Source organism: Ornithorhynchus anatinus, chromosome 4, assembly GCF_004115215.2.
Source record: "Ornithorhynchus anatinus isolate Pmale09 chromosome 4, mOrnAna1.pri.v4, whole genome shotgun sequence".
NCBI lineage: Eukaryota > Metazoa > Chordata > Mammalia > Monotremata > Ornithorhynchidae > Ornithorhynchus > Ornithorhynchus anatinus.
In genome coordinates this window covers 63,774,106-63,788,503 of record NC_041731.1, presented here as the reverse complement: position 1 = coordinate 63,788,503, position 14,398 = coordinate 63,774,106, and the positions used below count along the sequence as shown (strand labels likewise).

The following is a 14,398-nucleotide window of genomic DNA, read 5'->3' as shown; positions in this document are numbered from 1 at the left end:
TTTTTCCTCCATAATCTCTCCTAGATCCACCCCTTCATCTCCATTTAAATAGTACCACCCTGGGGGAAGTTTGGCCGATATCAAAGCTGAGCTACAATTAATTAGTGGTAATTGAGTGCTTACTGGGTGTCAAGCACTGATTAGATAGATTTGATAGACATGTTCCCTGTCTACAAGGAGCTCAGAGTCTGGCATGGCTGTGACATCAACCACCTTCTAACTGGTCTCTCTGCCAGTTGCCTCAACCCCTTTCAGTCACACAAAATCCCATCTCCCCCAAGAGGCCTTCCCCAACAAAGCCCTCATTTCCCCTACTCCATCACCTTTCTGCACCACCCTTGCCCTCAGGTCTGTACCCTTTAAGCACTTGATATTCACCCTACTCTCAACCCCACACCGCTTACATACAGGTCATGGTTCCGAATCCTGGCTCTACCACTTGTCTGCTGGGTGATCTTGGGCAAATCACTTAACTTCTCTGTGCCTCAGTTCCCTCATCTGTAAAATGGGGATTGAGACTGTGAGCCCCATGTGGGACAGGAACTGTGTCCAAATCAGTTTGCTTGCATCCATCCCAGTGCTTAATACAGTGCCCAGTAAGTACTTAAATACCATAATATTTACTAGTATTTGCCCTTCTCAAGGTTGCACCTGGAGAGCTTTCAGTGCTCTACCAGTTTTGACTATGGGAGGGAGAGTTAAGCAGAGGCCTACCCATTCCATTCCTAGCTTGGCCAGTGGCCAGTGAGTGGCAGGCAATCTGCTACAAGTCAAAACTCCCCTGTGCTGGGCAGCAGCGGCATGGGAGAGGGTCGAGGGCCGAGACTCAAGTTGACTGCGCGGAAGGAGGCAATGGTCAACCACTTCGTATTTGTACCAAGAAAACTCTATGGATATGCTACCAGAACGATTGCAGATGGAAGTGGGGCGTTCTGGGAGAGATGTGTCTATGGCGTAGCTATGGGTCAGACAACTCCACAGCATAATACAACAAATATTATTTGGGTGCTGTCGGCATGCAGAGCACTGTTCTAGGGGAGTATAAAACAATAAAATTGGTAACAAAATCTCTCCTCCCAAGGAGCTTACAATCTGATAGGAAGCCAATGGTAAGGAGTTTCTCTCTGATGCAGAGATGGCTGGGCAACCACTGGAGGCTTTGAGGAGTGAGGAGACAAGTGCAAACCTTTTAGAAAAATGAGCCAGGTAGTAGAAGGAAGGACAGACCGGAACATGGAAAGATTGGAGGCGGGGAGGTCAGTGAGGAGGCTGATTCAGTAGCTAAAGTGGGATATGTTGAGTGCTTGGATCAGCCTGGTAACATTTTGGATGGGGAGGATGGGGTGGATTCTAAAGATGCTGTGAAGGTAGAACTGACAGGATTTGATAAACTAAATAGGAGGGTCGAATGAAAGACCCTCAAGGAAAACGCTGAGGTTTTGGACTTGTGAGAAAGGAAAGATGGCTCTACCAAAATCACACCTCCAAGAGGCCTTTCCCAGACTAGACCTTCATTTCTTCCACTCATCCTCCTAAGTTGCCTATGCATTTAGATCTGTACCCCTTATGAACCTGATACTCATCCAACCCTCCACCCCACAGTATTTGAGTACAAATCCCTATTCTCCCCCATTCCCCCATCAGTAATTTATTTTAATGTCTGTTTCTCCCTCTAGAATGTGAGCCCCTTGTGAACAGGAAACATGTCTACCAGCTCTTTTATATTATACTTTCCCAAACACCTAGTATAGTCCTTGGCACAAAATAAGCATTCAGTACATACCACTGATTGATTGGGGAGGAAATGAAAGAGAAGCAGCATGACCTAATGGAAATAACATGGGCCTGGGAGCCAGATGACCTATGTTCTACTCTGGGCTCCACTACTTGTCTGCTGTTTGACCATGGGTAAGTCACTTAAATTCTTTGTCCTCAGTTTCCTCATCTGTAAAATGGAAATTAAGACTGTGAGCCTCATTTGGGTCATGGACTGTGTCCAACCTGATTATCTGGTATCTAACAAGTACTTACGAGGCACTTATATACCACTTAAAAAGTGTGTTAGTGTGGGAAGATGAGGTGTTTTGTTTTGGACATGTTAAGTTTGAGGTGTCAATGGGACATTCAAGTAGAGATGCCCAGAAACCAGGAAGGACTATGAGATCGCAAAGAAGGAGAGAGAGCGGGGCTGGAGATATAAATTTGGGAATCATCCACAAAGAGGCAATAGTTGAAGCCATGGGAGTGAATGAGTTTTCCAAAGGAGACGGTGTAGATGGAGAATAGAAGAGGATTCAGAATTGAGGCTTGAGGGACTCCCACAGTCAGGGGGTGGGAGGCAGAGAAGGAGTCTGAAATAGAGTGAGAAATAGTAACCAGAGAGATAAGAGAACCAAGAGAGGAAAGTTTCAGCAAAGCCAGTGTTAGATAATCTTTTCAGGAGACGGGGTGGTCGACAGGGTTGAGGGCAGCTGAGAGGTTGAGGAGGGTTACGGTAGAGTACAGCCTGTTGGATTTGGCCATGGAGATTATTGGTGTCCTTTGAGAGGGCAGTTTTATGGCATCCACATTTCTCCACTCCTCCAAAAACTTCCAATGGTTGTCCATCCACCTCTGTATCAAACAGAAATTCCTTACCATCAGCTTCAAAGCACTCAATCAGCTCTCCCCCTCCTACCTTACCTCACTGACCTCTTACAATTCAGGCCGCAAAATTTAGTCCTTTAAAGCCAAATTAACTGTATCTAGATTTCATTTCTTTCTCCACCAACTCCTTGCCCATGTCCTCCCTCTGGCTGGCCTGGAACTCCTCTCCCTTCATATATGACCAGACCACCACAATCCCCAACTTCGAAGCCTTATTAAAGTCACATGTCCTCCAAGGTCTCCCCTAAGTCCTCCCACCTTTGCACTCAGATCTGTACCCTTTAAGCACTTGATAATCACCCCATCTTAAACCCAATCCGTTTATCTAAAGAATCATAATTTAATTTACTCTCTGTCTCCCCGCCTGGACTGTAGACTTCTTGTGGACAGGGAATGTGTCTGCCAACTTCATTGTATATTTTTCCAAGCATTTAGTACATAACTTGGCATCCAGTAAGTGCTCAAAAAATCCCATTAAATTGATTTACAGGAGTGGAAGCCAAATAGAGGGGGTCAAGGAGGGAATTAGAGAAGACGAAGAGGAGGCAGCAAGTGTCAACAACTCTCTCAAGGAGAAGTTAGGAGGGAGATGGGGTGATAACCGGAGGGAGCCATGGGGTCAAGGGAGAGGTTTTTGTTTTGTTTTGTTTTTTTTAAGGATAGGCGATACTTGGGTCTGTTTGAAAGCAAGCAATTCATCAAGCATATTTATTGAGCATTTACTGTGTGCAGAGTATTATACTAAACACTTGAGAGAGTACAATAGAGCAGTATAATAATGTTGGTATTTGTTAAGCGCTTACTATGTGCACAGCACTGTTCTAAGCTCTGGGGTAGATACAGGGTAATCAGATTGTCCCACATGAGGCTCACAGTTAATCCCCATTTTACAGATGAGGTAACTGAGGCACAGAGAAGTGACTTGCCCACAGTCATACACCTTGACAAGTGGCAGAGCTGGGATTCGAACCAGTGAGCTCCGACTCCCAAGCCCGGGCTCTTGCCACTGAGCCACGCTACTTCTCAAATAACAGACACATTCCTTGCCCACAATGGGGAAGAAGCCATTGGAGAGTGGAGAGTGAGCGGTTCAAGATGGCTATGAGGGAGGGGAAATAGGAGGGTGTGAGTGTCTTGATAAGGTGTGAAAGGATGGAGTTAGAGCTGCTGGTAGAGGGGGGTGGATTTTAAGAGGAAGCGAGAAATCTCCTTTTGAGGCATTGAGGAAGGAAAAATAGAAAAGGGGCAGGAAGGACTGGAGCGGTGCAGGGGAGGTTTTCAGGAGATCTCACTTGATGGTTTCGTATTTGTCTGAGGTTTTAATAGGCATAAGGTATACATTTAGAAACCCACATAGGCATTTAGAAAAGTGTCCCAACAGATGTACTTGCCTGTCGGCTCAGTTTCAGAAGGATCAAAGACCAGAGATCAGCCTTTTATGTGGCTACCGCTGCCTGGCACGGCATCAACCAATTCTGAGGCAGAGAGGAACACCGGGGCCATTGTGTGTGAAGCTCAGAGGCTTTGGAGACTTATCTGGCATTCCTATTGGGTAGGGATGTTATTTCAAGAGAAACTAAAATAGAAAGATGTGACTTCTCTGGCACAGATTCAGCAATTTTTCACCTCTCGGGGAAAGTTCCTAACTGCTGAAATAGTTTTGTGTTTATGCACACCCCCCCCCCACCAATCCCTCCCGCCCCCCGAAATGGGGAAGAGATGAATCCTTGCAGTAATGGGTGTGCTCATTCTGTAGTCCCTCTAGACTGTAAAGTCATTTTGGGCAGGGAATCTGTTTATTGTTATATTGTACTCTCCCGAGTGCTTAGTACAGTGCTCTGCACACAGTAAGCACTCAATAAATACGATTGAATAGTGCCAGTAATTGTTCCATTCCATTTTTATCTGGGACAGCTCTAGTACCCAGTATCCTGGATAACAGATCGATAAGTGGAATTGTTGAGTGCTTACTGTGTGCAGAGTGCTGTACTAACCACTTGGGAGAGTACGATACCACAGAGTCGGTGAAAATGACCCCTGCCCACAAGGAGTTTACCATCTAGAGGATGTGGTTAGGTCTCCGTTACCGCTCCTTCAGCAGTGTAATTAGCTGCGCTGTGACTAGGGTGGTTATTGAATCAGTCATGACTATCAGACATCCTTTTGCCGAACCTTTATAGATGGACGTTGCATGCGTTCCACAGGCTATAATATGCCATGACATGCTACAAAACCTGTATGAAGGGAAGTGAGCAGAAGCTAGAGCATATCTCCGGGGAGGCCTCTGAGTCCCCCACTTTGCTCCAAAGCCATTATGGCAGAATGGAAAGAGCAGGGGCCTGGGAGTCAGGAGGTCATGAATTCTAATCCTGCCCGTGCCATTTGTCTGCTGTGTGACCTTGAGCAAATCACTTCTCTGGGCCTCAGTTACCTCATCTGTAAAAGGGTGATTGAAGCTGTGAGCCCTACATGGGACAGGGACTGAGTCCAACCCGATTTGCATCTATCTACCCCAGTGCTTAATACAGTGCCTAGCCCATAGTAACATAAAGACCACAATTCTTATTCTTATTATTAGTGCCTATGAACATGGGCATGGCTTCTCCAAGACTGTAAGCTCCTTGTGGGCAGGAAATGTGTCTACCAACTCTATTCTGGTAGCATGGCATAGTGGATAGAGCACAGGCCAGGGAGTCAGAAGGACATGGGTTCTAATCCCGGCTCCACCACGTCTGCTGTGTGACCTTGGGCAAGTCACTTCACTTCTCTAGGCTTTAGTTACCTCATCTGCAAAATGGGTTGAGACTGTGAGCCCTGCATGGGACAGGAACTGTATCCAATCCAATTTGCTTGAACCCATCCCAGCACTTAGAACAGTGCTTGGCACATCGTAAGGGTTTAACAAATACCATTATTATTCTATTGTCCTCTCCCAAGCACATAATACAGTGCAGAGCATATAGTAAGTGCTCAATAAATACCATTGACTGACTGATTCTCGCCATAAGATTTGTGTCAGGGCATCTTCAGATGCTGGATTGAGGCAGCCGCCTCAGGTCTCCCAGCAATGGGATGACCACCCTTGAAAATTGAACCTCTGCCCAAGTTAAAAGCACCTACTGGGTACCAGGAACCAGAGAGAGGAATAAAATAGATCTGGAGCAAGGGAGGAGGAAGGGGAGGAGAATATCAGGCAGGTTCTCCTTAGAGAAACTGGATTCAGACAATGCAGAATGGGAGAGGTGGAAATTCTCTCACACCCAGGGTGGGCGTGGGAGCAGATAGCTGAAGCCTGCTTGACAGCAGCAGCCCAAAGTGGGGAGAGATGGGCTTTCAAATAAAAATGCATAAGGAATACTGCTATTAATAATAATATTTGCTAAGCACTTACTATGTGCCAGGCACTGTACTAAGCACTGGGGTAGATATAAGCAAATCAATTGGACACAGTCCCTGGCCCATGTGGGGCTCCCAGTCTCAATCCCCATTTTACAGAGGAGGTAAGTGAGGCCCAGAGAATAATAATAATAATAATATTTGTTAAGCGCTTACTATGTGCAGAGCACTGTTCTAAGCGCTGGGGTAGACACAGGGGAATCAGGTTGTCCCACGTGGGGCTCACAGTCTTAATGCCCATTTTACAGATGAGGTAACTGAGGCACAGAGAAGTTAAGTTACTTGCCCACAGTCACACAGGTGACAAGTGGCAGAGCCGGGATTAGAACCCATGACCTCTGACTCCCAAGCCCGGGCTCTTTCCACTACACCATGCTGCTTCCACTGCCATGATCAAACCTGGACAGGAGACAGCCTCACTGAAAAATGACCTGTCCAGTTCAACCAAATGGCCACCGTCCCTGTGATGGAAGACTCAGATGGGCACCACATTTGTGATAGTTGACTCAATCGTATTTCTTGAGAGTTTACTATGTGCAGAGCACTGTACTAAGTGCTTGGAAAGTTCAATACAGAAATAAAGAAAGGCAATCCCTGCCCACAACAGGCTCAAAGTCTAGATGGGGAGTCGATGGGCTGAAGGTGGTGGAAGAGGAGACTGCCTTTACTGACTCACTAAGCTTTGTCCCTGACACAGACCACCCAGCCAGGCCTAGACACTGATCTAAAATCCCAATGGCCATTTCTCAATCCTAGAAGCTCTCACTTTGGTATTGGAAAAACATATAGGATTCCCTATTGGCAAACCTGGTGCCATGGACAGAAATGCTACTGAACTCCATAGAGATGTGAGTTTTATTCACAAATGGACCGGCTGCAACTCCCCTTTAGTGAAGAGAACAGACTCAGACCATGCTTGTGAGCATACATTCACATGCTGGTCAGGGACTCCCGCCCACTTTAAATAGGCATCCTTGCAGAAAAGCACTATTTGCTGTTTCTCTAAGTTGACAGAAAAGCAGTAGGCATGGGAGAGTTTCCTACGGTTCAGATTCATGTGTAAACTGGTCAACCCTCTTGAGGCCTTAGGTTTGGTGCAGGTGGGAGGCCCAAGGTCTGAAGAACGCAGCTACATTATTTAAATGAAAGCAGACACCACTGGAGCTATTCATCTCCACATCTGAAAATAATTGAGACGACAAGCAAAATCCATTGCCTTTGTTCCTCTGTTTTATCTGGCCTCTTGTTGCCCTGCTCCTCAATCACACATACCCCTCTCCCCCCAGCTGGCTGGGGCTGTTCAGGAAGTGACAGAATTCCTGGCCTAACCACTACCAGGGAGTACTTGAGAAGAATGATGCAAGATACAAGCATTACATAGAGAGAGAAAGGGAGAGCGAGACAGACAAAGAAAGAGCAGTGTGGCCAGGCTTGAAGTAAGAAGGACTCGCCCAAAGTCACAAAGCACACAATTGGCAGAGTCAATTCTCTGGGCCTCAGTTGATTCATCTGGGGATTATGACTTTCTAATGGGACATGTACTGTATCCAACCTTATTAGCTTGTATCTATTCCAGCATCTTATACAGTGCCTGGCACATAGTAAGTGCTTAAATACTATTCTTTCATATAAAATCATATATATATATATATACACATATATAAATAAAATCTACCCAAGCATAATATATAACAACATTTATTAAGCACTTACTATGGGCGAAGCACTATACTAAGCACTGGGGTAGATACAGGATAATCAGGTTGGATACAAGTCCCTGTCCCCCGTGAGTCTCATACTCTAAAGGGGAGAGAGAATAGGTACTGAATCCCCATTTTACAGATGAGGAAACTGAGACTCAAGAAGAGTTAAGTGACTCAGTCAAGATCACAGCAAGCAACACTGTCACACTTAAAGACTATTTCCTCTTGACAGCTGCAGTTGCTCTATGTAGTTTCTGGACCAGCTTCCTAAAACATTGCTCCAACAGAGCCCCCACAGTCCTGACTATTGGCCACTAGACCCAAGTCCTTGGAGTTGGGCCAATCAACCAAGGGTATTTACTGAGTCCTTACTGCATGCAGAGCACTGTACTAAGTACTTGGGAGAGTAGGAGACAATAGAATTGGAACACCCAGCCCCTGCCCTCAAGGAGCAGACAATCTAGTGGAATGATTAGTCAATGGCTAGGATGGTCCTTTTCTAACTCCTGACAGTTCTCTCGCTTATCTCTATCAAGCTCCCACCAACCACATTCCTATGTGTGTCAGACAAAGGACAGGAATGAATTCCTCCTGATTTTGTGTCTGCTTAGCATTATTTTTTAAAGCTGACTGAAGGGATTTTTCAGCTTACCTGGTCTGTGTCTTTCACGAGGCAGAGTTCCATGAATCCATCTTTCTCACGACCAGAACTGACCCCTGGCATGAAGCCTGTTCTTTAATTTTCTAACCCTGGGGTCCCCAAAGGAATCTGAATGAATAGATCATGGGCCAAATGAGGGTATAGGAGGCCTGGGTCCTGCATTTAGATTTCACAGATTTAAAAACCTTGGCCAAGGCATCAGCTGTGCTCTCTCACTCTCTCTTTCTGGATGCAAGTGGAATGATAATGATGTATTATCACTTCCACAGCTGATTTGAGGAAACCTGCCCAAGTCACCAGCTAAAGAGCCTGTCAAATTGACCAGCACCAAATTATAATCCTGACTTGGGCAGAAGATTCTTGATTTTCCTCACTTAAAATTTGGATTTCATTATGGATTCATCTGGCTGCCAGAGAAGGATAACCAAGATAATCCCATAACTGGAAGTGTAATAATTGCAAATATGCTCCCCATAATTGGGGGGATTTTATTTTGAAGGGTGATATATTTTTTGCAAAGACATAGCTGGGCCAGTGGCTTTGGTCAATAATCTACTATCCCTGACATGGTACCCTCTGGTATTTCTGTAAATAATTTGCTTCACTAGGTCAGCTTTAAAAAAAAAAAAAAAGCCCAAATCAACTAGCAGCCTGGGCTAATGGAAAAAGCACAGGCCTTAGAGTGAAAGGACCTGGGTTCTAATCCTGGCTCTGCTCTGTGACCTTTGGCAAGTCCCTTGATTTTTCTGTGCCTCAGTTTCCTCAATGGTACAATGGGGGATTTAATAATAATTATAATAATGGTATTTGTTAAGCTCTTACAATGTTCCAGGCACTGTACTAAGCAATGGGGGTAGATACAAGAAAATTGGGTTGGTCACAATCCCTGTCCTATGTAGGGCTCACAGTTCCAATATCCATTTTACAGATGTGGTAACCGAGGCCCAGAGAAGGGAAGTACTTGCCCAAGGCCAAACAACAGACAAGTGGCAGACCCGGGATCTCCCTCCAGCTTAGACTGTGAGCTCCATGAGGGATAGGGACTGTGTCCTGCCAAATTGACCTGTATCTACCCCAGCACTTAGAACAGTGTTTGACCCATAGTAATCACTTAAATTCCATTTAAAAAACCCCACCTATTTGACAGTGAAGAGAGGTTAGATGCCACATATAGTATCTCAAAGCTATCCCATTCTTTAAATCTTCTGGTAAGCCTCTCATTTGTTCAAAAATCTAGGTCCCAACCTGGAAATACAGGTTAAGAAGAGGAGCACTGGTTTGGGCCTGGAGGAGAGGTGAGTAAGAGAAGCTGCATCTGCTTCGTTCCAGGAGCACAGAGCAGGGAAATTCCTCTTGCCTCAATGCGGCTCTGCCTGTAGTTCTTGGAGTGATTAGATGGGTCAGTCAATCAGTGGTATTTATTGAATACTTACTGTGTGCAGAACACTGGACTAAGTGTTTGGGTGAGTATAAGAGTTGGTAGACAAGATCCCTCCCTACCACAAGCTTGCAGTCTAGAGTGGGATGTAAATGGTCCATAGCAGGTTGAAACTGCATAACATGCAGAAAAGCCTATTTAAGATTTTATGCTTACTGTATGCAGAGCACTCTAAGTGCTTGGGAAGGTAGTAATAACTGTGGTATTAAGCATTTAATATGTGCCAGGCACCATACTAAACTCTGGGATGGGTACAAGCAAGTCAGTTTGGACACAGCATTGGTAGATGTGATCCCTGTAGACAAGGAGCTTACAGTCTACAGGGGGTCACAGATTAAGGACAGGAGAAGCAGTGCGGCCTATGGATATAGCACAAGCCTGGGAGGCAGAAGGACCTGGGTTCTAATCCCATCTCTGCCTCATGTCTGCTGTGTGACCTTGGGCACATCAGTTAACTTTTCTATGCCTCAGTGATCGCATCTGTAAAATGGGGATTAAGAATGTGAGCTGCATGTGGGACAGGAACTGTGTCCAACCCAATTATCTTGTACCTACCCCAGCACTTACGTGCCTAGCGCATATAAAGAGCTTAAAAGTGTCACAATTATTATTATTAATATTTACATAAATATTGTGGGACTGAGGTGAACCCCAAAACACACAAGGGGTATATGGCCAAGTCTACAGTTGACACAGAGGGGAGAAGCAAAGGGCCCAGTCTGGGAAGGCCTCCTGGAGGAGATGTGATCGCATAAGGGTTCCAAAAAGACAGGGAGAACAGCGCATCACCGGATACCAAGGCAAAGGAAGCCCCAGGACTGAGAGGGAAGGCAGTCAAACAAGATTTTTGAGCGCTTACTGTATGCAAAGTATTGTCCTAAGTGCTTGGGAGAGTACAATATAAGACATTCCCTGCCCGCAATAAGCTTACAGTCTAAGGGTGGGGAGACAGACGTTAATGTAAATAAATACAATTACAGGTATGTACACTAGTGCCGAGGGACTGGTTGGCAGAATGAATAAAGGGAGCAAGTTAGGGTGATGCAGAAGGGAGTGGGAGAAGAGGAAAGGAGGGCTTAGTCGGGGAAGACTTCATGGAGAGAATGTGTCTTCAATAAGGATTTGAAGGAGGGGAGAGTAATTGTCTGTCGGATATAAAGACGGAGGGCGTTCCGGGACAAAGGCAGGATGAAAAGTGAGAGGTTCGTGGCTAGACAGATGAGATTAAAGTACAATGAGTGAATTGGCATGAGAGGAGTGAAGAGTGTGGACTGGGTTGTAGTAGGAGAATAGCAAGGTGAGGTAGGAGAGGGCAAGGTGACAGTGCTTTTAAAGCCAATGGTGAGAAGTTTCTGTTGGATGTGGAAGTAGATGGGCATTGACTGGAGGTTCTTGAGGAGTGGGGGAGCATGGCCTGAAAGTTTTTATAGAAAAATGAACCAGGCACCAGGGTGAAGGCAGGCAAGGGGATGGCAACAGGATAGATGAGATGGAGGCACAGAGAGCAGAGTGACTCCAGTGTGATGGAGCAGGTGGGCTGGACAAAAATCAGCAAAGCCAGGGAAAGTGTGGGGAAAAATGGGCTGAAAAATGATCCTTGCAGCAAAGCAAAGCATGGACCGCAGAGGGGAGAGAGAGGAGGCAGGGTGGTCAGTGAGGAGGTCGATGCAGCAGTCAAGGTGGGAAATAATGAGTGCCTGGGTCAGCCCTGCAGCACCCCAGATAAAGAGGAAATGACAGTCTCCAGAGATGACAAAAAGGCCAAAGTGACAAGACCTCATGACAGACTGAATGTCAAGGCCACAGGCCCATGAGACAGGGAGGGCAGCACCATCTATAGTGATGGGAAAGTCATGGGGAGGAAGACCAGGAGATGCCAAGCTGGAGGCCTCAGCTGGACCCCCAAACTAAAATGTTCCAAAGTCAGCAGGAACAAGAGACAGCAGAGAAGGACAGACACTATGGTCTGAGAGTCAGCCCCAGGAACCATCCACTCAACGAAAGAGTGGACATTTTGTCAAGCGGTCTTCAAAAACAAGTTCTTTGTTTGAAGTCTCAAATCTACACAAAAACCACAATAAAAAAACCCTTTTAGTCAGGCTGATCCCCTTCGGGAAGAAATTGGATCGGATGTCTTCTAGACACATTTCACACTGGAATATTTAGATAAACTTATTTGACACTAGCAAATGTCTCAATTTTTTTTGTCAAAATACAAAGGCATCTGGTAAAGCACCCCTCCTTCCACTGCTTCCCATGATAGTTTTAGTTCTACAAGACCCAATCATAGATCTATAATGCAAAAAAAAATATAGTCTTTGCTCGTTGATGTATGGAAGGAATAAGATGTAAGGGTGGGAAGTGGATGTGTGTCCTTGGGAACGCCTCTTGTATTTAGTAATTATGGTATTTGTTTAGCACTTGCTGTGTGCCAGGAACTGTACTAAGCACTGGGGCGGATACAAGCAAATTAGTCTCAACACAGTCCTTATCCCATGCAGGGCTCGCAATTTCAATACCCATATTACGCATGAGGTATAACTGAAGCACAGAGAAGGAAAGTGACTTGCCCAAGGTCACACAGAAGACAGTAGTGACTCCCAGGTCTGTGCTTGATCCATTATGCCATGCTGCTTAGGTTTTTTTTCCTGGGATCCACCTGCCTCTCGATAGGTCTCTAAATCTACATAACACAATTAGAGATTCAAGTTTTCAGATCATCTCTGCTTACCTTCTGGCTTCCAGTTTAACCATAGTGGAGATCAATCAGATTTTCAGACCAAAGTCTGTCTTCTTTTGGCAAGGGCAAAAGGAGCAAGCTGGTGGTGACTACCACCCAAAACAGTGGGAATTCTGGATAGTGGAGTCTAAATTAATGAGATTTAATTGCCCCAGGCACCAGAGGCAGCAAGTGCTGAGATACACAGTGTAGTTGAGATTGTTGCTTCCACCCTAGTCTCATCATGTCCTCTCTGGTTCAGTGATACATCTCCCTCATTCATTCTCATATAATAATGTTGGTATTTGATTTGTTAAGTGCTTACTATGTGCAGAGCACTGTTCTAAGCGCTGGGGTAGACACAGGGTAATCAGGTGGTCCCATGTGGGGCTCACAATCTTCCTCCCCATTTTGCAGATGAGGTAACTGAGGCACAGAGAAGTGAAGTGACTTGCCCACAGTCACACAGCTGACAAGCGGCAGAACCGGAACTCGAACCCATGCTCTCTGACTCCAAAAGCCCATGCTTTTTCCACTGAGCCACGCTGCTTCTCTACATCGTCCCCACCAACTAATAATAATTATGGTACTTTCATTCAATAGCATTTATTTATTGAGTGCTTACTATGTGCAGAGCACTGTACTAAGTGCTTGGAATGTACAATTCGGCAGAGAGAGACAATCCCTGACCAATAATGGGTGCACAGTCTAAACGGGGGAGACAGACAGCAAAGCAAAACAGAACAAAACAAAATGAAGACAACATCATCAAGTTGTTAAGTGCTTACTATTGCCAAGCACTGTTTTAAGCACTAGGGTAGAAACAAGTTCATCGGGTTGAAATCAGTCCCTATCCCACATAGGGCTCACTCTCTTAAGAGGTGCAGAGAAGCAGCGTGGTTTAGTGGAAAGAGCACGGGCTTGGGAGTCAGAGGTTGTGGGTTCTACTCCTGGCTCTGTCACTTGTCCGCTGTATGACCTTGGGCAAGTCACAACTTCTCTGTGCCTCAGTTACCTCATCTGCAAAATGGGGATTAAGACTGTGAGCCCCAGCTGGGACAACCTGATTACTTTTTATCTACCCCAGGGCTTAGAACAGTGCTTGGTGCATAGTAAGTGCTTAATTATTATTAATCCCCATTTTTTACAGATGAGGTAACTGAGGCCTAGAGAAGTGCAGTGACTTGCTCAAGGTCACACAGCAGACTTGTGGCGGAGCTGGGATTAGAGCCCAGGTCCTGACTTCCAGGCTTGTGCTCTATCCTCTAAGCCATGCTGCTTTGCCATCATCATTATTAAATATTAATAACAGGTAAAGTCAACTGAAGAGACAAACTTGTCCCAGAGCATCTTGGAAAAAATTTGCCTGTCAAATGTCCTTCGGGACTAACTTCAAGCCTAAGCAGAGGGAATTCCCCTTTCCCAGCATACCAGCCCATGCAAGTCAGAACAGAGGCAGGCTAAATACTTCACTTCGACCTGAAGGGATCAAGGGCAGGGCCACCTCCAGAATGAACCCACTGCCCGGGGGCTGCTGGGTTTCACAATGTGAGAAGGGAGAGCTTCATCCGGGTGATCTATGATGGTCACCACCCCTCCCTTCCTGGTTCCTTCATGTGCTTGAAGCTGGAATACAGGGAACAAGACATGGACCCATCCGGGCCTCCAAGTCACCCTTCAAAAATCAGACTGTTGGGCATCTGATAAATAGTTGGCTTAGTGAGAAGCAGCATGGCCTAGTGGACAGACCACAGGCCTATGAGTCAGAAGGTCACGGGATCTAATCCAGGCTGTGCCACTTGTCTGCAGTGTGACCTTGGGCAAGTCACTTCACT

General features: G+C 45.8%; 1 non-coding gene across 1 annotated transcript; it reads left to right on the top strand.

Annotated features, from left to right (window-relative positions):
- Window positions 1–633: 633 nt before the first annotated feature.
- Window positions 634–771, top strand: LOC114811932. The gene has a single exon (XR_003759627.1). It is a non-coding gene; the product is annotated as a small nucleolar RNA SNORA7 (small nucleolar RNA).
- Window positions 772–14,398: the final 13,627 nt, after the last annotated feature.